General features: G+C 48.0%; 1 protein-coding gene across 1 annotated transcript in view; it reads right to left on the bottom strand.

Moving 5' to 3' along the window:
• The window catches only part of LOC115126019 (bromodomain adjacent to zinc finger domain protein 2B-like), a 93,160-nt gene that overhangs the window by 62,359 nt on the left and 7,204 nt on the right, over nucleotides 1-23,597 (bottom strand). Inside the window, 1 exon segment of the mRNA XM_065018798.1 lies at nucleotides 18,139-18,182. The gene's annotated coding sequence lies outside the window, so the exon portion shown is untranslated.

The raw sequence follows: 23,597 nt of genomic DNA, 5'->3' as shown, positions 1-23,597 counted from the left end.
GCATCACTGGTGGTTACTGGTGAAGCTGGTTGTTTAGTGTCTGTCTCCTAACAGCGGCAGCACTGGTGGTTACTGGTGAAGCTGGTTGTTAAGTGTCTGTCTCCTCCTAACAGCAGCATCACTGGTGGTTACTGGTGAAGCTGGTTGTTTAGTGTCTGTCTCCTCCTAACAGCAGCAGCACTGGTGGTTACTGGTGAAGCTGGTTGTTTAGTGTCTGTCTCCTCCTAACAGCAGCAGCACTGGTGGTTACTGGTGAAGCTGGTTGTTAAGTGTCTGTCTCCTCCTAACAGCGGCAGCACTGGTGGTTACTGGTGAAGCTGGTTGTTTAGTGTCTGTCTCCTCCTAACAGCAGCATCACTGGTGGTTACTGGTGAAGCTGGTTGTTTAGTGTCTGTCTCCTCCTAACAGCAGCAGCATTGGTGGTTACTGGTGAAGCTGGTTGTTTAGTGTCTGTCTCCTAACAGCGGCAGCACTGGTGGTTACTGGTGAAGCTGGTTGTTAAGTGTCTGTCTCCTAACAGCGGCAGCACTGGTGGTTACTGGTGAAGCTGGTTGTTTAGTGTCTGTCTCCTCCTAACAGCAGCAGCACTGGTGGTTACTGGTGAAGCTGGTTGTTTAGTGTCTGTCTCCTCCTAACAGCAGCATCACTGGTGGTTACTGGTGAAGCTGGTTGTTTAGTGTCTGTCTCCTCCTAACAGCAGCAGCACTGGTGGTTACTGGTGAAGCTGGTTGTTTAGTGTCTGTCTCCTCCTAACAGCAGGAGCACTGGTGGTTACTGGTGAAGCTGGTTGTTAAGTGTCTGTCTCCTCCTAACAGCGGCAGCACTGGTGGTTACTGGTGAAGCTGGTTGTTTAGTGTATGTCTCCTCCTAACAGCAGCATCACTGGTGGTTACTGGTGAAGCTGGTTGTTAAGTGTCTGTCTCCTAACAGCGGCAGCACTGGTGGTTACTGGTGAAGCTGGTTGTTAAGTGTCTCCTCCTAACAGCAGCAGCACTGGTGGTTACTGGTGAAGCTGGTTGTTTAGTGTCTGTCTCCTCCTAACAGCGGCAGCACTGGTGGTTACTGGTGAAGCTGGTTGTTAAGTGTCTGTCTCCTCCTAACAGCAGCAGCACTGGTGGTTACTGGTGAAGCTGGTTGTTTAGTGTCTGTCTCCTCCTAACAGCAGCAGCACTGGTGGTTACTGGTGAAGCTGGTTGTTTAGTGTCTGTCTCCTCCTAACAGCAGCATCACTGGTGGTTACTGGTGAAGCTGGTTGTTTAGTGTCTGTCTCCTCCTAACAGCAGCAGCATTGGTGGTTACTGGTGAAGCTGGTTGTTTAGTGTCTGTCTCCTAACAGCGGCAGCACTGGTGGTTACTGGTGAAGCTGGTTGTTAAGTGTCTGTCTCCTAACAGCGGCAGCACTGGTGGTTACTGGTGAAGCTGGTTGTTTAGTGTCTGTCTCCTCCTAACAGCAGCAGCACTGGTGGTTACTGGTGAAGCTGGTTGTTTAGTGTCTGTCTCCTCCTAACAGCAGCATCACTGGTGGTTACTGGTGAAGCTGGTTGTTTAGTGTCTGTCTCCTAACAGCAGCAGCACTGGTGGTTACTGGTGAAGCTGGTTGTTTAGTGTCTGTCTCCTAACAGCAGCAGCACTGGTGGTTACTGGTGAAGCTGGTTGTTTAGTGTCTGTCTCCTCCTAACAGCAGCAGCACTGGTGGTTACTGGTGAAGCTGGTTGTTTAGTGTCTGTCTCCTCCTAACAGCGGCAGCACTGGTGGTTACTGGTGAAGCTGGTTGTTTAGTGTCTGTCTCCTCCTAACAGCAGCCTCACTGGTGGTTACTGGTGAAGCTGGTTGTTTAGTGTCTGTCTCCTCCTAACAGCAGCAGCACTGGTGGTTACTGGTGAAGCTGGTTGTTTAGTGTCTGTCTCCTCCTAACAGCAGGAGCACTGGTGGTTACTGGTGAAGCTGGTTGTTAAGTGTCTGTCTCCTCCTAACAGCGGCAGCACTGGTGGTTACTGGTGAAGCTGGTTGTTTAGTGTCTGTCTCCTCCTAACAGCAGCATCACTGGTGGTTACTGGTGAAGCTGGTTGTTTAGTGTCTGTCTCCTCCTAACAGCAGCAGCACTGGTGGTTACTGGTGAAGCTGGTTGTTTAGTGTCTGTCTCCTCCTAACAGCAGCAGCACTGGTGGTTACTGGTGAAGCTGGTTGTTTAGTGTCTGTCTCCTCCTAACAGCAGCATCACTGGTGGTTACTGGTGAAGCTGGTTGTTTAGTGTCTGTCTCCTCCTAACAGCAGCAGCACTGGTGGTTACTGGTGAAGCTGGTTGTTTAGTGTCTGTCTCCTCCTAACAGCAGGAGCACTGGTGGTTACTGGTGAAGCTGGTTGTTAAGTGTCTGTCTCCTAACAGCAGGAGCACTGGTGGTTACTGGTGAAGCTGGTTGTTAAGTGTCTGTCTCCTCCTAACAGCAGCATCACTGGTGGTTACTGGTGAAGCTGGTTGTTAAGTGTCTGTCTCCTCCTAACAGCGGCAGCACTGGTGGTTACTGGTGAAGCTGGTTGTTTAGTGTCTGTCTCCTCCTAACAGCAGCATCACTGGTGGTTACTGGTGAAGCTGGTTGTTAAGTGTCTGTCTCCTAACAGCGGCAGAACTGGTGGTTACTGGTGAAGCTGGTTGTTAAGTGTCTGTCTCCTAACAGCGGCAGCACTGGTGGTTACTGGTGAAGCTGGTTGTTAAGTGTCTGTCTCCTCCTAACAGCAGCATCACTGGTGGTTACTGGTGAAGCTGGTTGTTTAGTGTCTGTCTCCTCCTAACAGCAGCAGCACTGGTGGTTACTGGTGAAGCTGGTTGTTTAGTGTCTGTCTCCTCCTAACAGCAGCAGCACTGGTGGTTACTGGTGAAGCTGGTTGTTAAGTGTCTGTCTCCTCCTAACAGCGGCAGCACTGGTGGTTACTGGTGAAGCTGGTTGTTTAGTGTCTGTCTCCTCCTAACAGCAGCATCACTGGTGGTTACTGGTGAAGCTGGTTGTTTAGTGTCTGTCTCCTCCTAACAGCAGCAGCATTGGTGGTTACTGGTGAAGTTGGTTGTTTAGTGTCTGTCTCCTAACAGCGGCAGCACTGGTGGTTACTGGTGAAGCTGGTTGTTAAGTGTCTGTCTCCTAACAGCGGCAGCACTGGTGGTTACTGGTGAAGCTGGTTGTTTAGTGTCTGTCTCCTAACAGCAGCAGCACTGGTGGTTACTGGTGAAGCTGGTTGTTTAGTGTCTGTCTCCTCCTAACAGCAGCATCACTGGTGGTTACTGGTGAAGCTGGTTGTTTAGTGTCTGTCTCCTAACAGCAGCAGCACTGGTGGTTACTGGTGAAGCTGGTTGTTTAGTGTCTGTCTCCTCCTAACAGCGGCAGCACTGGTGGTTACTGGTGAAGCTGGTTGTTTAGTGTCTGTCTCCTCCTAACAGCAGCATCACTGGTGGTTACTGGTGAAGCTGGTTGTTAAGTGTCTGTCTCCTAACAGCAGCATCACTGGTGGTTACTGGTGAAGCTGGTTGTTTAGTGTCTGTCTCCTAACAGCAGCAGCACTGGTGGTTACTGGTGAAGCTGGTTGTTTAGTGTCTGTCTCCTCCTAACAGCAGCATCACTGGTGGTTACTGGTGAAGCTGGTTGTTTAGTGCCTGTCTCCTCCTAACAGCAGCATCACTGGTGGTTACTGGTGAAGCTGGTTGTTTAGTGTCTGTCTCCTAACAGCAGCAGCACTGGTGGTTACTGGTGAAGCTGGTTGTTTAGTGTCTGTCTCCTAACAGCAGCAGCACTGGTGGTTACTGGTGAAGCTGGTTGTTAAGTGTCTCCTCCTAACAGCAGCAGCACTGGTGGTTACTGGTGAAGCTGGTTGTTTAGTGTCTGTCTCCTAACAGCAGCAGCACTGGTGGTTACTGGTGAAGCTGGTTGTTAAGTGTCTGTCTCCTAACAGCAGCAGCACTGGTGGTTACTGGTGAAGCTGGTTGTTTAGTGTCTGTCTCCTAACAGCAGGAGCACTGGTGGTTACTGGTGAAGCTGGTTGTTAAGTGTCTGTCTCCTCCTAACAGCAGCATCACTGGTGGTTACTGGTGAAGCTGGTTGTTAAGTGTCTGTCTCCTCCTAACAGCGGCAGCACTGGTGGTTACTGGTGAAGCTGGTTGTTTAGTGTCTGTCTCCTCCTAACAGCAGCATCACTGGTGGTTACTGGTGAAGCTGGTTGTTAAGTGTCTGTCTCCTAACAGCGGCAGAACTGGTGGTTACTGGTGAAGCTGGTTGTTAAGTGTCTGTCTCCTAACAGCGGCAGCACTGGTGGTTACTGGTGAAGCTGGTTGTTAAGTGTCTGTCTCCTCCTAACAGCAGCATCACTGGTGGTTACTGGTGAAGCTGGTTGTTTAGTGTCTGTCTCCTCCTAACAGCAGCAGCACTGGTGGTTACTGGTGAAGCTGGTTGTTTAGTGTCTGTCTCCTCCTAACAGCAGCAGCACTGGTGGTTACTGGTGAAGCTGGTTGTTAAGTGTCTGTCTCCTCCTAACAGCGGCAGCACTGGTGGTTACTGGTGAAGCTGGTTGTTTAGTGTCTGTCTCCTCCTAACAGCAGCATCACTGGTGGTTACTGGTGAAGCTGGTTGTTTAGTGTCTGTCTCCTCCTAACAGCAGCAGCATTGGTGGTTACTGGTGAAGTTGGTTGTTTAGTGTCTGTCTCCTAACAGCGGCAGCACTGGTGGTTACTGGTGAAGCTGGTTGTTAAGTGTCTGTCTCCTAACAGCGGCAGCACTGGTGGTTACTGGTGAAGCTGGTTGTTTAGTGTCTGTCTCCTAACAGCAGCAGCACTGGTGGTTACTGGTGAAGCTGGTTGTTTAGTGTCTGTCTCCTCCTAACAGCAGCATCACTGGTGGTTACTGGTGAAGCTGGTTGTTTAGTGTCTGTCTCCTAACAGCAGCAGCACTGGTGGTTACTGGTGAAGCTGGTTGTTTAGTGTCTGTCTCCTCCTAACAGCGGCAGCACTGGTGGTTACTGGTGAAGCTGGTTGTTTAGTGTCTGTCTCCTCCTAACAGCAGCATCACTGGTGGTTACTGGTGAAGCTGGTTGTTAAGTGTCTGTCTCCTAACAGCAGCATCACTGGTGGTTACTGGTGAAGCTGGTTGTTTAGTGTCTGTCTCCTAACAGCAGCAGCACTGGTGGTTACTGGTGAAGCTGGTTGTTTAGTGTCTGTCTCCTCCTAACAGCAGCATCACTGGTGGTTACTGGTGAAGCTGGTTGTTTAGTGCCTGTCTCCTCCTAACAGCAGCATCACTGGTGGTTACAGCATTGGTGAAGCTGGTTGTTTAGTGTCTGTCTCCTAACAGCAGCAGCACTGGTGGTTACTGGTGAAGCTGGTTGTTTAGTGTCTGTCTCCTAACAGCAGCAGCACTGGTGGTTACTGGTGAAGCTGGTTGTTAAGTGTCTCCTCCTAACAGCAGCAGCACTGGTGGTTACTGGTGAAGCTGGTTGTTTAGTGTCTGTCTCCTAACAGCAGCAGCACTGGTGGTTACTGGTGAAGCTGGTTGTTAAGTGTCTGTCTCCTAACAGCAGCAGCACTGGTGGTTACTGGTGAAGCTGGTTGTTTAGTGTCTGTCTCCTAACAGCAGCAGCACTGGTGGTTACTGGTGAAGCTGGTTGTTTAGTGTCTGTCTCCTAACAGCAGCAGCACTGGTGGTTACTGGTGAAGCTGGTTGTTAAGTGTCTCCTCCTAACAGCAGCAGCACTGGTGGTTACTGGTGAAGCTGGTTGTTAAGTTAACGTCCTCTGAAGTGTGCGTGTGTGCGTGCATGTGCGTGCGCGTTCGTGCGTGTGTGTGCGTGTGTGTGTGTGCGTGCGTGTGTGTATGTGTGTGTGTGTGCGTGTGCATGCGTGTGTGCGTGTCCATGCGTGTGTGTATGCGTGTGCATGCGTATGTGTGTGTGTGTGCGTGTGCATGCGTGTGTGTATGTGTGCGTGTGCATGCGTGTGTGTATGTGTGTGTGTGTGCGTGTGCATGCGTGTGTGTGTGCGTGTGCATGCGTGTGTGTATGTGTGTGTGTGCGTGTGCATGCGTGTGTGTATGTGTGCGTGTGTGTGTGCAGCAGGGCCTGTGACAGGGCGAGACGGATGTCAGACATCACAGGACAATCTCACCTCCAACACAGCGAGATACATTAACCCTCTCTAAACGTGGCCGTTGAAGGGATGATGAAGCAGCTGTGGTTAACACTCTTAGGACAGCCTCTCCTCTACTCCTTGGGACAAATATGCAGTGGCTTGCCCACCCCACCCCAACACACACACACACACACACACACACATCATAATACAAGTGTAATAAAGAGTACTGACAGCACCTATTGATTACTCAGTAAGTGTGATATTCCAGAAGAAAACAGTCAACAGCATATTATTTGCTTGAGGCACTGTAAATTAAAGTGTTCCCTCCGCACTGTACCGCACTTACTGCTGTGTGGTGTGTGTGTGTGTGTGTGTGTGTGTGTGTGTGTGCATGTGCATTTTTTCAGCCTTGGTACAGGTACTTATCACCGTCACATCAAGGGCAGAGGGTGGCGATTCTTAAAATCCTCCTTTACACTGTCAATCTAGACCACTCCAGTCCTCGCTGGTTCCTCCTCTGTGTCCTTCAGATGAACACAGTGGGAGCTGCATTTCACTCACTGTGTCTCCATTGCCGTTGAGCTACTGAACCGTGCTATCTATAGGCTAAACGCTATACACCCTGGGCATAATCTATTACTACAGCCTAATCTATACATTCATCAATAATAATGACATTTTCCTTCTGAGATTGAATTGACTGCTTCAACAGCAAATGTGCTTCCATGTAGGTGGGTTCTTCTTTCTAATATTGAAATCTTTTCTATTTTCCAACATCCCGGAGAGGTAATTCGGTGAAGGTCAGTCATTCATACTTGATCATATCATCATATCACTATAGCCTGAGTGTAACGCGTCTGCGGCCTGGACAGAGTGGCTCAGACTAGTGGGATGGAGAAGGAATAGTCTGTTTGGGACTGAAAAACTCCAGATCGGGACATCGTCCATCTGTACTGTTTTATTACAAAACATATGGAAAAAATATAGAGCCTATGATCCCCTTGCCGCCCACCATAGCTATTAATATTTCTCACAGAGCCCCTTCCCCCGTGTCCCACTAAGGCTAGGAATTCCTGTTGAAACATAGTCAAGTCAAAAAAAAATGATGATTTATTTATTAAATCTGTCCATCTCTCTCTTTTCTTGTTTCACACACAAGTACACCCACGTGCCTAAATTAACTTGAGTATCCAACCCACATTGTCTGCGTAAAAACCAACAAATCAGCAACAGTGACTGACAACGCTATAAATCGTTTTAATTAGGACCTAGTAGGCTGCATCAAACACCCTTTTCCCATCCTACATTTAAAAAGAAGAAGAAGAATTCTTCCCAAGGCTTCTTGCGATCCAAAAGAATGTTTCCCCTGGAAGCCGCCTTGGTGGGAGGCCGTGTGAATGCAATATTCATTTTGCTGCAGGAGAACAATCTATGCATAACAATGAGACGGGCCTAATGAAAGCAGCCATCAAACCTGCAACACATACATATTAAACTACCGGGACCTCTGCGTGTCTTTCGCTTAGTGCATCATTTGTTCACCCCGTTTTTTTTCTTCTCCTCTCTCTTTGCCTCCTGACCTTTCCCCCGTATCCCGCCTCGTTCTTCCTCACTCTCCACTTCTCCTTCGATGCTGAAAATACGGAGGTGTTTATGGCATTCTGGAACGTGTCCGTCAGCGGCAGAGGGTCCGCGGGTAAAACCACGGTGGGTGGAACGTTTAAAACATTTGGTTTTGAATGGTTTCACATCCGCTGTAAAGGGACGCGTCAATACTCGTTTCCGACTCAAAGATGCTGCTAGGAACAGCTTTTTACCAGGAATTGTGTGATAAACAAATGCTGAAAATATAATTGTGATGACAAGTATAACAGATAATCCAGACATTTTGACAGTCTCCAAACCCCTCGCTAACAATCACCTGACATTTGCTCATAAACATACATCAAACCCACCAGTATCAGACTGTAGGCTTCACTCATAGCTAATGTCATGTAATCATGTAATCATGGCTGCTGTATAGAGGGCTACAACCGGCTAACTGCTCCTCCCTCCTCTCTCCTCCTCCCCAGCCTCCAGCCGTGCTTCTTCACAGCACTGGTGTCTCTTTCCCTCCCTGCCTGCCTCCCTCCCTGTCTGGGAAATCTATCCTTCCACCTGACAGTGGCCATTTTAAGGCCTCTCTTGCCTCCTGGTAAACAATGGGAGAGGGATAATTGATCAAACAGCGAGGGAACCCTAGAGGAGGAAGGTCACCGCCCGTCAGCTGAGAGAGAAACACTGAGGGATATGATGAGGTGTGTGTGTGTGTGCGCGTGTGCCTGCCTGCGTGTGTGTGCGCGTGTGCCTGCCTGCGTGTGTAAAGGCAGGGAGGAGGGAGGGGGTCAGGAGGGGGATGGTTCTCTGACGTTCCGGAGCTGCCATTTTTCTTCCCTGACAAAGACTCCATCTGCCACCGAGCCATTTGCTGCCTGCCGAGTCGAGAGAGCATTCCACACGCCGCGTTCACCTTGGTGTCACCTCTAAGTCGAGCTCTGCTGACGGTGTACACATGCGCGCACACACACACACACACACGTTCTTAGAATATTGCACATACAAGCACAAACACTCTCTTTCACACACACACCCTCTAAGAATATTATACACGCACGCACACACACACACACACACACACACACACACACACACACACACACACACACACACACAGTCTCTGTGCCGTTCCTCTCCTAAACAGCAGCAGCAGCAGCAGCAGCAGCAGCCCCCCTCCCCCTCAGCACTACTGATATCACTGGGCAACCATCTCCGCTGTGCATTGTGGGAGTGTCTCAGGGGTTGGCGACGCATCAGGGACTGAGGGATTCACACACTTCTGAAAGAGACCCAGTGGCAGGGAGGGAGAGAGAGAGATGACATTTTAAAGAGGAAGCTGAATTTCACCTGCAATTACCGTAGCTCGAGGGCACGCGGCTTGGTTAAGAGACATTTCATCCCCTCGCGCTGCTGAGAGTGAGAGCCTGTCGTGTGTGTGTGTGTGTGTGTGTGTGTGTGTGTGTGTGTGTGTGTGTGTGTGCATGGCTCGTCCTGAGAGAAAATAGAATAGAAAAATATTCCCCTTTTCTCTCTCTCCGTCTCTCTCAGGGATGAAAGAGAGAAAGGCAGCTGGGGCTCTAACTACCAAATGAAACACGCGGCCCATTCAGTGGGTTCCTGCCTGGCCATCTGCACACCAGACCAGACATCTGAGCACACACACACACACACGCCCTGCCTAACCTTTCACTCACTAGGCAAAACAGCCTGATTCAGTCTCATCATCGATTCCATTCCTTTCTTTACTTTCTTATTTATGTGCAATGCCCCAGAGCAGCCGGGGGGAGCCTCCTCTCCCTCTCCCAGCTCTGAGATGGAGCCGTAATGACTTCCCTGAGGCTCGGGCTCCTCACAGTTTCTCCAGTGCTCTGTGTGACTCTCTCTCTCAGTGAGGAGTGTGACTACACAAATACAGTAATGATCTCTCCCTGGGAGCCATTGGCGCGGGGCTCCTGGCGCCGCAAGTGGGCTTTTCTGGCCCCTGCAGGGACTCCATACAACTCCAATTCCCTCAGCATGGACCCCCAACAGCATCAACACCCCCTCCACAACATAATTACACCTGCATAAGGTCTCAAAGAAAGAAAGAAAGAAAGAAAGAAAGAAAGAAAGAAAGAAAGAAAGAAAGAAAGAAAGGGTAGCAGGTCAAATCTGGGTAGGCCATTCCTTCAGTCATGTGTAACCAGCAGAGAGAGAGACTAATAAACCAGAGTGGTTTTGGACAGCAGCACCTCTCCTATAATGCGCTGCCAGATGGCTGCAAGGGGTTAACGGTATACAGTGGGATCCATTTAGTGGTGTTTCTGAAGGACATCTCTTTACCCCTCTAGCCCCTAGCTGACCCCCTCTGGGTCAATCCTCCAGGGAGGGGCCTGCCTGACATCCTCAGACACACACACACACACACACACACATAGCCTGGTTAACCAAACATCGCCATCTCCACACAAAAACACGCATACACACTAGAGGTCGACCGATTATTCGGAATGGCCGATTAATTAGGGCCGATTTCAAGTTGTCATAACAATCGGAAATCGGTATTTTTGGGGCGCCGATTTGCCGATTTTTTTTTTTAATGCCTTTATTTAACTAGGCAAGTCAGTTAGAACACATTCTTAGTTTCAATGACGGCCTAGGAACAGTGGGTTAACTGCCTTGTTCAGGGGCAGAACGACAGATTTTCACCTTGTCAGCTCGGGAGATCCAATCTTGCAACCTTACAGTTAACTAGTCCAACGCAATAACGACCTGCCTCTCTCTCGTTGCACTCCACAAGGAGACTGCCTGTTACGCGAATGCAGTAAGCCAAGGTAAGTTGCTGGCTAGCATTAAACTGATCTTACAAAAAACAATCATAATCACTAGTTAACTAGTTAACTACACATTGTTGATGATATTACTAGATATTATCCAGCGTGTCCTGCGTTGCATATAATCTGACTGAGCATACAAGTATCTAAGTATCTGACTGAGCGGTGGTAGGCAGAAGCAGACGCGTAAACATTCATTTAAACAGCACTTTCGTGCCTTTTTCCAGCAGCTCTTCGTTGTGCGTAAAGCATTGCGCTGTTTATGACTTCAAGCCTATCAACTCCCGAGATGAGGCTGGTGTAACCGAAGTGAAATGGCTCGCTAGTTAGAGCGCGCTAATAGTGCCTTCAGATTCTAGCCCTGTTTGTCTAGGCCCTCCATTCGAAATAGTCCGGATGGGCTGAGTGGCTCTACTGGCAGCCAGTCACTCAGCAGATTGGAGCTCCCTCCCGGTTGCTGTCCCGGTGTGAAAGCCCTGATTCATGGCGTTGGGGACCAGGGCCTTTAAAATAACAGCATGGTCCTGTGTGCTTGCCCTTCACTGGGGCGTGACTGACGGGGGCTGTTTGGGAAGGGGAATTAGTACCCGGGCTTAAGTCTTATTTAGTGAGACACAACGTTGGAGAGATTTAAAGAGGACGTGGCAGTAGTGTAGTAAAGTACCTATTACTGCTACTAGTGTGTGTTGGACGGGGGGGTATGGTGTGAGTGTGTGTTGGATGGGGGTGTATGGTGAGTATGTGTTGGATGGGGGTATATGGTGTGAGTATGTATTGGATGGGGGTATATGGTGTGAGTGTGTGTTGGATGGGGGTGTATGGTGTGAGTATGTGTTGGATGGGGGTATATGGTGTGAGTGTGTGTTGGATGGGGGTATATGGTGTGAGTATGTGTTGGATGGGGTATATGGTGTGAGTGTGTGTTGGATGGGGGTATATGGTGTGAGTATGTGTTGGATGGGGGTATATGGTGTGAGTATGTGTTGGATGGGGGTATATGGTGTGAGTCTGTGTTGGATGGGGGTGTATGGTGTGAGTAGGTGTTGGATGGGGGGGTATGGTGTGAGTGTGTGTTGGATGGGGGTATATGGTGTGAGTATGTGTTGGATGGGGGTATATGGTGTGAGTATGTGTTGGATGGGGGTATATGGTGTGAGTCTGTGTTGGATGGGGGTGTATGGTGTGAGTAGGTGTTGGATGGGGGGTATGGTGTGAGTGTGTGTTGGATGGGGGTATATGGTGTGAGTATGTGTTGGATGGGGGTATATGGTGTGAGTATGTGTTGGATGGGGGTATATGGTGTGAGTCTGTGTTGGATGGGGGTGTATGGTGTGAGTAGGTGTTGGATGGGGGTGTATGGTGTGAGTAGGTGTTGGATGGGGGTATGGTGTGAGTATGTGTTGGATGGGGGTAAGTTGTGAGTATGTGTTGGATGGGGGTGTATGGTGTGAGTATGTGTTGGATGGGGGTATGGTGTGAGTATGTGTTGGATGGAGGTATATGGTGTGAGTATGTGTTGGATGGGGGTATATGGTGTGAGTGTGTGTTGGATGGGGGTGTATGGTGTGAGTAGGTGTTGGATGGGGGGTATGGTGTGAGTATGTGTTGGATGGGGGTATATGGTGTGAGTATGTGTTGGATGGGGGTATATGGTGTGAGTGTGTGTTGGATGGGGGTGTATGGTGTGAGTAGGTGTTGGATGGGGGGGGGTATGGTGTGAGTATGTGTTGGATGGGGGTATATGGTGTGAGTATGTGTTGGATGGGGGTATATGGTGTGAGTATGTGGGGTGTGGGACGGGGGTGTATGGTGTGAGTGTGTGTTAAACAGGGGGTGTATGGTGTGAGTGTGTGTTGGATGGGGGGTATGGTGTGAGTGTGTGTTGGACGGGGGGGTGTATGGTGTGAGTGAGTGTTGGACGGGGGGGTGTATGGTGTGAGTGTATGTTGGATGGGGGGGGTATGGTGTGAGTGAAATTACTGTATTTAACTTAGTACACTTCTAAAAGCTCCAGTAACAGACATGAAAACTCCTAAGAAAAGTCAGAGATGGCGGTTCTAGCAGACAGTAGCACTTCAGTGGATCTGTGAACACCCTGGCTGTGTCAGAATGCTTTAGGCTGCTTGTCGACACTGGTCTTAGATCCACTCTCCATCAGGCTGAAGTAAATGCACTCCGTTTCCCCTTTGCTGTGACAAAAGGCTCGTAACAAAATATATAGGCCTCACAGTGTGTGTGCTCCTCCTACAACACGGTTTCAATTGAACTCCCTAATGCTCTCATTGTCAGCAGCCGTGCTATACCTAACCCTCTATCAACATGACACACACACACGCATACACACAGACACACACACACAGACACAGAAACATTCATGCACATGTGCATACCATCTCTGCCCTTATGGTTTAAAAAGAGGAAGTGAAGTAGTGGCACAGCCTTGGTATTTCCCTGGTTTAACTGTCTTTTGCTAGTCGACCACAGGCATGGATAACATAGTACAGCAGGGTTCCCTAACTGGCAGCCGCGGGCCGAATTTGGCCTGCGGTTGGTTTTACTTTGCTCCCCAAGCTTTCTGAGAAAACAAAATGGTTTTATTTTCATTTCATTTTTCATTGTTGGAAATAAAATACTGTAGAAACACCATAAAATCAGTGATTTTCATTTAAGAAATCTGTTCCCAAGTATTCCCATGCAGAATAGTGGACGGGGGGGAGGGGTGTATGGTGTGACCGTATGCAAACTTAAGCAAGGTTTGAAAAGGTTATGTTTTAGTAAAATATTATATCCGTTTGGGATTCAATTTGCAGTCTACAAATGATTTGTAATTATGTTCCGACCCCCCCGCTCAAGAAAAAACAAACAGATCACGGCTGAATCTAGTTGATGATCCCTGCAGTACAGTGTAGTAACACCCGGTCGTATACAATCCTGCTTTAGCAGGACTAGATACTAGGAATGGAAATACTCCCTAGCTGTCCTGCTGTACACAGTGGGAGTGGAATGGAAATGCTGGCCCAACAGGAGATGAGACACACACACACATTACAAACACACTGACACACACACACACACAGAGAGTGCTGTGGGGCTGACGCAAGACAATCTCAGCCTCACGTGTCTCTCCCCTACGGCCGCCCGCTGCTCCTGACCTTCGAGATGTTTTCCCTCTCTCCTCCCCCCTCTCCCTCTCTCCTTCCCTCTCCCCCTCCTCCCTCCCTCTCTCCTTCCCTCACTCTCCCTCGTCCCTCTCTCCCTCTCACCTCTCCCTCTCCCGCTCACTCTTCCCTCTCTCCTTCCCCCACTCCCTCCTCCCCTCCTCCCTCTCTCCTTCCCCCACCCCTCCCCCTCTCTCCTTCCCTCTCTCCTTCCCCCTCTCCCTCTCACTCCTCCCTCTCTCCTTCCCCCTCTCCCTCTCCCCCTCCTCCCTCTCACCTTCCCCCTCTCCCTCTCCTTCCCCCTCTCCATCTCACTCCTCCCTCTCTCCTTCCCCCTCTCCCTCTCTCTCCTTCCCCCTCTCCCTCCCTCTCTCCTTCCCCCTCTCCCTCCCTCTCACTCCTCCCTCTCTCCTTCCCCCTCCCCCTCTCCCTCTCACTCCTCCCTCTCTCAACACCTCTCTGTGATTCGTATTTGTCATTAAAAGGCATTGCATTCCAAGCTGGATAAAGCAGATGGGGCTGTGTAGGCATTACTGCTCCTCCACACAGCACCTTGGCTTAAGTACAGATAGCCTTCATGCATTACCTCTCTCTCACTCACTCACACACTCACTCACTCACTCACTCACACTCACTCACACTCACTCACTCACTCACACACACCACACAGTCTAAAGAGTGAAACGGCAGCTCTAACAACAGGGTGTCTTCCTGGGAAAGCTGAATTTCACAGTCTAAAGTGCTGCTTCACATGTTGATGATGTAATCAGTAAACATACAGGCTGAAGGCAAGACGACTGCCACAGCTCTTACTAATAGCTTTTATTAGTTATTGTAGACAGTACAATATTGCATCAAGTATAACCAAACCCAACTAACTAAAAGACAAAATACAACCACACAAATGAACTAAAATCATCTGACGTTTTACATAGCACAAAGCATTACGAATAAAAGACATAAAGCAGTCTTCTCTCTCTCCCACCGGTCTCTCGCTCTCTCTTTCACCCTCCTCTCTCTCTCTTTCCTCCTCTCTCTCCCTCCTTCCTTTCAGCCCAGTACTACTGAGCTCTAGTACTTAGTGCTACCATCTTCTACCATAGACCCAGCAATCTGTCAGGCCACTGGCTATACTGAGAACACACTGCACATCTAAGGGAAGGAAAGGAGGGAAGTGTGTTCAGGAACATCCGCTAGTTATTAAGGCTGACTTCTCACCTTTCTCTCTCTCTCACACACACACGCTGTGCTCACACACACATACACACACACTGCACACACACACTGTGCTCACACACACACACTGTGCTCACACACACACACACACACACACACACACACACACACACACAAAAATAAACACACAAACACACTTCTCAGCACCTCTCTCTACCGATCATGGGTGGCAAAACAAAAAGAGAATGCCAAACACATAACAAAGAAAAACAATCTATTCTTAATATGTGTCCTTTTCACACCCTCGCATACATGTGTACACATACACAGGCCTCAGTGGAGGCTCCTCAGAAGGAAGGGAGGACCATCCTCCTCAGTGAATTTCATACAAATAAAAAGTGAAACCTTAAACAAGTTATCCTTTTTAGATAAAACTATAGTAAATATATTCACGTCACCAAATAATTGATGAAACCACACTGTTTGCAATGAAGGTCTATAGTAGCCTCAACAGCACTCTGTAGGGTAGCACCATGGTGTAGCTGGAGGACAGCTAGCTTCCATCATCCTCTGGGTACATTGACTTCAATACTAAACCTAGGGGGCACATGGTTCTCACCCCCCTTCAATAGACTTACACAGTAATTATGACAACTACCTATCAGCACACTTGCAGCATGCAACATGCTGTCTACCCAATCAAGGGATCAGAGAATGAATCTGGTACTGAAACCATAAGCTACAGCTAGCTAACACTGCATTGCATAACATGTAGCGAGTAGTTGACTCAGAGAAAGAGAGAAAGACAATAGTTGAACAGTTTTGAATAAATTAATTTCTTCCAAAATGAAGGAGAAGCAAGAGAGAGAGAGAGAGAGAGAGAGCTAGCTATATTTCATAGTATATATTTTTTCACTTTCACTGACTTAGCTAGCATCGAATGCAGCTAGCTAGTTTTGACTACTCAAACACCCAGCTCAAACAGAGAGGGATGTTATGTTAGCTAGCTGGCTGTAGCTATCCAACACTGGAACTCTTCCAAGTCAAAGTAAGCTTTTGGTTTTATTAATTTATTGCCACCACGGCCCGCCAATGTAACTGCTAAACTGCTTGCTGCTGACTTGCTGCTGATTGTAGCAGAGTTTACTAACGCTACAACTCTCATTTGCAACTGTTGGACTAATGATTACACTCTAGATCAGCTATATGCAGTGTGCAAGGTGGTATTAAATGTGTCACTGCCTGTCACCTTGATTACTCGCAATTCCCTCGACCTGTGTACCTACGCTGTAAACGTTCACTCATAGGCTCGGTCGTAGCAACCTCATGACGGGTACAGGGAAAAAAGTAGCATCATGTAGTAGCCTCAACTTATTGGTGTTACGTTGAGCTGGGCGAATGGAATATGCTTGACAGTCATCCAATATGCCGCAATAGAAATAAGGCCATGTTCCTTTTAAAAAATGTAGCATCCTCCATCATCTTAAAACGGCACCGACCGCCACACAGGCTTGTACACACACAACGTGTACCTTGCCATCCCTTTGTAAACTCTCTAAACAATACTATACAACTCTTTCTCAACATTTGTAATTCCCTCTGGGTATTTAAGCACCACTCTCCCTGTTCCTACCCTCCTCTCACAAGGAACTAATGGTGGATAACTGCTCTGTACTGTGGCTGTTTGGATGGCGTCAATGTTTGCCAAGGTTCTGCCTGTTTTCTATGGACTAATGGAAGAATAAACAGACAGAAATAATGTACGATCACTCGAGACTGATAGGTGGACATTTCACTGCAGTGTTCAACAGTGAGCAAATCAGCACAGCCACCAGAGGGGTTCGCCTTCCACCCGTTCTCCAGCCCGGCATTTCCAGGAAATCAATTTCAAATGGAGCCGTCAATATCATGACTGATAGCATACAGCTATCAATGATAAGTTACATGATGTGTCATAGGTAAAGGCCCAGCACCGGATCAGAATGTGTAACTTACCATTTGCAGTGCAGGTGATTCTCAAATCAAGTGTATTGTACGTCAAGCAAACATCACCTTGAAAAGCACATTTAGGAGAACCGTTCCCCTTAGATTTGCTTTTATCTGCTGAATAGGCCTACCTCAAAATACATAAACACACCTAACTCTCAATGGTACGCTCACCCCAGCTGAGCTGAGCTGCATAAGAGATAAAGCTGATTTCTAAAGTGTGAGATTAGATCTGGTGACACACTCATCAGCACAAAGCCATAAAGTGAGAAAGGGAGAAAAGTGCAAGTCATTGTCTGCGGGCTAAAACCGTCACCTTTGTCTGCTTGGTGAAACCTTGAGGGAGTAGAGCTAGTGGTAATAGAGACACAGACAGACAGACAGACAGACAGAGAGAGAGAGAGAGCGAGAGAGAGAGAGAGAGAGAGAGAGAGAGAGAGAGAGAGAGAGAGAGAGAAGGAGAGAGAGAGAGAGAGAGAGAGAGACAGAGAGAGAGACAGAGAGGGAGAGAGAAAGAGAGAGAGAGACAGAGAGAGAGAGAGAGAGAGAGAGAGAGAGAGAGAGAGAGAGAGAGAGCAGGAGAGAGAGCAGGAGAGCAGGAGAGAGAGCAAGAGAGAAGGAGAGAGAGAGAGAGAGAGAGAGAGAGAGAGGAGAGAGAAAGAGAGAGAGACACAGAGAGAGAGAGAGAAAGACAGAGAGAGAAAGACAGAGAGAGACAGAGAGAGAGATAAGCAGAGCCAAACAGATGTGCCACAGAAGAGAGGGTGAGAAGCGGCTAACCGCCCAACCAACTTAATCCACTATATCGTTGAGGAACATTATTCAGTTTGACTCCAACTGATAGGCCTAACAATTTCAATTCAATGTTAGGCTACATCAACAGATACTGTAATAACTGTTTAGATTATAATGTTACTGCAACAGATCACAAACACTGATGATGGTTAATTCGCATGTTTCCCTCCCCCACAAAAATGTTCTGATCAAAATGGAGAGAAATGTAATTAATTGCACGATTCACTGAATGAAACTCTGAATTTGTAATGTAATCAGAACAACTGCTTTTTCAAGGAGCCCTTGTTAAATTTAATTGGGGGAGAAAATCCTCTCGTGTCGAAAGAATGAAATCTAATTAAGCCTGGAATCGAAGGAGCCTGCGAACTCTCCTCTACGCCAAACAAATATTGTTGATGACAAGTTGAGCAAAAATGATTTCAAAAGCTTCTCTCATAACAACTATTAGGGAATGTCACACAGGGCCCAACAACAGAGATGATTGAAAGATGATAAGAGTCCGTACTCACTGATAGGAAATGTCTTCAGCTCTGTGACATCACTGCTCTAACACCTGAGAGAGAAAAAGAGGACGACAGTCAGGTTAATCCATTTATACGTTGATATCTCTTATGTATGACACCGTTCATTTCATCTGTTCTCCATGAAAAATACAATCTAAACGCTAATGGCGACCAGTTTGGGCCCTGAGGGGGAATACCTGATTCATTTCCAACATACAAGCGATATCAAAGCTCTGTGCGCTGTTGTGGTCAACTGACAGATCAAACCAAACAAAAGGACATGACGTTTTGAGACCCAGCTAGGAGCTGGCACTGAGCATAAGCAGAGCAGATCTCACACACACACACACTCTCTCTCTGTCGCAGGCTCAGCAGGCCTGCGAACACAAACACACCGCGCAACACACAGTCATAAATTTTTTTCCTGCTAAACCTGTTAGAATGAAAGGCAGACATTATGGCTTTTGGTGTGAGGGAGGAGGATATTTTCCCAAAACACAAGACAGTTCTTGCTAAGAGAGAGGACCGGCCCTTCCCAGTGTTCTCACGCCCCTCAGTGCTACACTGTCTCTGATGTATCTGTCTTCCTGGAGCACAGAGGAGGGGAGAGGCAGAGAGGGAGCTTTCTCAACCTGTGTGTATGAAAGGACATGGTGACAGTCCGGACTGTGTGTGTCACAGCCGTGGCACTGTCTCTCTCACTGCAGCACCGCTAGTGGTGTCATTGGTCACTCTGGTGCACATACTCACCCTGACACTGGGTAAAACTCTACAGCACACAGACAGACACAGGGGCACAGAAACACACACACACACACGCGCCATTACGGCTGAAACCTCCACACACACACACACCACCTTGATTACACATCTCCGTGGTGTAAACACACCGTGCCGAGCCGACTGAGGGAATTCATCTGCAGAGTCTTCATAAAGGCCTATTAGAGCCATGATTAAAGGATGTTCCCTCAGAGAGGGCGCGACACTGAAATGAGTCCCCCAGCCAAAGAGTGCTGTAATGACAGTGGCGAGATTTGAAGCTACATACTTCACACCGTTTTCGCCTGCCTGGGTATTTGAAATACACACTGACCCGACATCAGCTGCTGATGCCACGGCCGCGCTAGCTATTTGCTGAGACAATGGGCCTAGAACACTTTAGTAAGCTCTTTACGTGAGCTCTACTCAAACACAGTCATAAGCAACACAACGATAGCAAGCCTAAACATTCTGTAAGCCCGCAGGCACAAAACAACAGGTCCACGTAGAACACGGCTTTTCAATTCCAGGCCTCCAGGGCAACAGCTGTGACGTGGCCCCGGAGGCCTGGAATTGAATAGTGCCTTTGGCGTAGAGAACCGTCGCGTTAAATCTAGTAATGTAGACTTTAACTTTAGTGAGGAGAAACCTTAGCGAGGCCGTCATAAAGTGCCATTCAGTGACAGACACGCTAAAAAGGTGTTTTTACTCCTTTTGCTCCCGGCTCATCTGTGAAATCGCAGGCCAGGGAGGGAGGGAGGGAGGGAGGGATGAAAGAGGAGGGCACTGACTGTGAACTGGCCACAGACATTTTTCTGGAACCTCGGGAACAAAACAGGCAAGTCTTGACAATCTATCCACCACTGAGTCGTCACACAATCAGTTGCAGGAAACCGATCCCTTAAATAGCAGTGATTCATCTCTTCATCGCACAAAGTCAGTACACAGAACACAAAGAACCCCTCTCTCTCTCTGTCTCTCTCCCCCTTCTCTCTCTCTCTCTCTCTCTCTGCTTAAAAATACTGCTTCTCCCAGCTTTCTTTTGCGTGTGATTTACCGGCACTGTTTAACTGCGGGGCAGTATCTTTTATCGTTACATGATCTGGAGCTGGTAGCTGACAAAATGGAATCTGTGGCGAGAGGTGAGTGTCTGTTCTGTGGAAAGACGAGGAAGAGGGGAGGGAGAAGAATCTGTGCGGTAGAAACGTTTGCCTAAGTGCAATTCTGATCCTCTCTCTCGGCTTATTCAAAAGAGCCTCTCTGTGTGTTCTATTCCATTAAATGCCTTCTTCCTAGACCTGATGGAGAAAGTCCCATTACTGGGGAGTGGGTTATCCCAAACAATGTAAAGCACAAGAACTGGCTGAAAAGCAACGAACATAAACACAATCCATTTGTGTGATTTAAGAGAGAGGACATCCTCGAGGGACTGTTATTATGTAACACAAACAGTGTGTGTGTGTGTGTGTGTGTGTGTGTGTGTGTGTGTGTGTGTGTGTGTGTGCACGTGTGTACCCGTTAGCGCATGGGCGTATGTGTGAGCGTATGTGTGAGCGGGATGGTACTGTATGTGTGTGCCATTTCTGATTCAGCCCTGGTAACGCTGCTCCCAATATGGCTGGGAGCCAATTCCTACAGTAGCATCATGATGAATCTGAGGGGAGCCTCACTCCGTCTCCCTCCACTTAGCCTATGGGGCTATCATTCACCGGCTAATTGGACGGACCTGCCTCTGGCCTCAGCTTAAAGGTCCAATGCAATCGTTTTTTATCTCAATATCACATCATTTCTGGGTAACAATTAAGTAACTTACTGTGATTGTTTTTAAATTAAAATGGTCAAAAAGAAACTAAAAGAGCTTCTTAAGCAAAGAGCACTTTCTCAAGCAAGAATTGTGCTCGGACTCTCATGGGAGTGGTCTGAGTGGGAAGTGGAAAACTGAAGTTAAAAAATGGTTCTCTTTATTTAACTAAGCAAGTCAGTTAATTAAGAACAAATTTGTATTTACAATGACGGTCTACCCTGGCCAAACCCGGGCCAATTGTGCACCGCCAGATGTGATACAGTCTGGATCTGAACCAGGGACTGTAGTGATGTCTCTTGCACTAAGATGCAGTGCCTTAGACCACTGAGCCACTCGGGAGTCCAGAGAGGTTCGGAACTCTCTTTCTTATTGGTCTATTAACTCATTTACCGCAATGGTGATGTCACCATGGAAGGCCAAAACTCCATCACAGCAAAACAGGCTGAAATGTATTTTTAAACAGCATTATCATCATTTTCACCATTTCACAGTATTATTCCAACCGCATAGTGTAGAAATATATATAAAACTGTTGACTGCACTGAGCCTTTAAGACACGTTGATGTGACTATGTGTCATCAGACTGAACACAGCCCACGTTCACTACTGTGGGACTTCATTCATACAGGCTATAAAATTGATACTTGGCTACATAAATTAACCATAACAATTAGGATGAAGTTGCCTCTGGAGTAGACATCTAAGGTGAGCTTGGCACCCCCCTTAATGGTTACAGTTACGATTTAGAGAAAGAAGTGCATATGGGCAACTTGTACCAGGAGCGCACCACTGTCTGTCTGAGTGAGTGAATGAGAGGACGCAGCTGCTCCGGCGGAGCTCCATGGCTCAGTGTCATCCCAACAGCCTTGACAATCTACCAAGACGACGCGTGAAGGTCACTCACAGCAGCCGCCAATGCAGCTGTCACGCCTCTTCCACCCGCCGCCCTCTCTCTCGCCTGCCCGGCCGGCTCTGGGTCGACCAACAAACCGACCAACACATCATACCCTGCAATAAATCCTCTCTCTGTACTCTCCCTGTTAGCCTAGCTCAGCCTCAACATGGTATTCCATACAAGAGATAGTTTGAAATACAAGATGATCACCAAAGTTCATCTACAAGCTAACATTCAACCTAATAGAAAGCACAGGGGGAAAGATGAGATGTCCATCTGTCTTGATTCCTGCATTACTGTGTTTCGATGGCTAAAGTTTCCATTAAATGAATCCCCTGTCTCAATCAGGGAGTCAATAAAAGGCCCAATCCTGTCAAACCCTGAGGGAGATGTGTGTGTGTGTGTGTGTGCGCAGATGTGTGCATACTTGAAGGGAGTGAAGAGCTCTGACAGGTGAGTGATTGAGTGCTTTCATTTCCCTCCCTGTGTTGAGATTACACACACACACACACACACACACACACACACACACACACACACAGATGTTGTTTCCGCTTCTGGTCCATGCTTAAATTAGCTCTAAATATTTGGATTACACGCGGGAGCTCTCACAGAGGATTTAGCCTCCGTAGCCTGCAGGCCAGGGGGATGTGTGGATGTTTCCATCTTTGAACAAACATAAGACACACACACACACACACACAGACAAACACAAGCACACCGCACAAACAAATACAACCTTGCCACACAGGCACACACGGGTTCAAACCACAACACAACAACCACAAAACACCAATCCTACCAAAGCTGACTACACTGCAACCCAATCCATGGATGTTATTATGTAGTCTAAGAGTTTCAGTTAGTAGAGGGTGGATACTAACTCCAGACACTGCTCCCATGCAGCCCTGAGAGCTAGTAGAGGTCAGTGCCCCCCAGCCTGAGATAAAGGCGTCTCCCCATCCTCTCTCCGAGCGCCTGCTTGGATAGAGGCGTCTCGCGTTACAGCTGTCTCTCAGTGTCATCGTTTAGAGAAAGGGACAATGCCACAAGGCAGGCAGCTAGCCTTTCATGGCGGCCGTGAACAACAACAGCCACTCTGGGGCAGACAGGGGGGGGGGTGACGGAGGAACGGTTTCTCTGTTTCAACTCCCGCCACATTGAGACGAGAGGCGAGATCACCACAGCATGTGTCTAGGCTATCTGTGGAAGAGAATGAGGTCTGAGAGAAAATGGTGGCACATTTTCAACTTTCCATTTCCTTCTCACAGGCCTTTAATGAATGACTTGTTACATGTGGTTCCCTGCTTTTTCCTGCTTGTAGGCTAAGTGTCTTTTAGTTATTGCACAAGCACACACGTACGGGAAAAGACGGACGAATCCTGATGGAGAACAGATTGTGGAACATCAAATGAACCGATAGAATCCGTCCATTCCCAGGAATAACTCCACGGTGCGTCTGTGCTAGTCACGCTAGTGTGGATTACTTGAATCCCCCTCTTCCCGAGGTGAAGTCCCTGTCCTGACGTCTAGTTCTAAAAACAGCCAGTTAGCTCCGGGTCCAATAATGACTAATCCAATCAGGAGAATGTTTAGGCCGCAGCTCTGTTACTAGGTAGGCTGAGTCAAGCTGAAATCACCATGACATGCAAAGGCCTAATCTATACTGTAGGCTACATTTTATGAGATGAGTAAAAGACCATATCAAACAGAGTCTTTGAAAGTTTAACACTGGCGGACTTGCCATTAGGCAGAAGAGGCAATTTGCTACAGGCTTCACATCATCGTCAAGGGGCCTCATGAACTGTGCATAATAAAAAGAAACATATTTTTCTTTTTTAAAACAAATTTCAGTCCCGGATGAGAGGGGTACAAATGAAATAAAAGCAGTGGAACTGGCTTCAAGGACCAGTGTTGAGTTTGAGGGCTCTAGGGGGATGCAATACATATTTATTTAGTAAAAAGACAGGCGCAGCTGAGAATACCGCCATCGTTGCCAAGGCAGAG

This window comes from Oncorhynchus nerka, linkage group LG5 (genome assembly GCF_034236695.1).
Source record: "Oncorhynchus nerka isolate Pitt River linkage group LG5, Oner_Uvic_2.0, whole genome shotgun sequence".
NCBI lineage: Eukaryota > Metazoa > Chordata > Actinopteri > Salmoniformes > Salmonidae > Oncorhynchus > Oncorhynchus nerka.
Note: the sequence above shows the minus strand (reverse complement) of the source record. Positions and strands in the feature narration are given on the sequence as shown.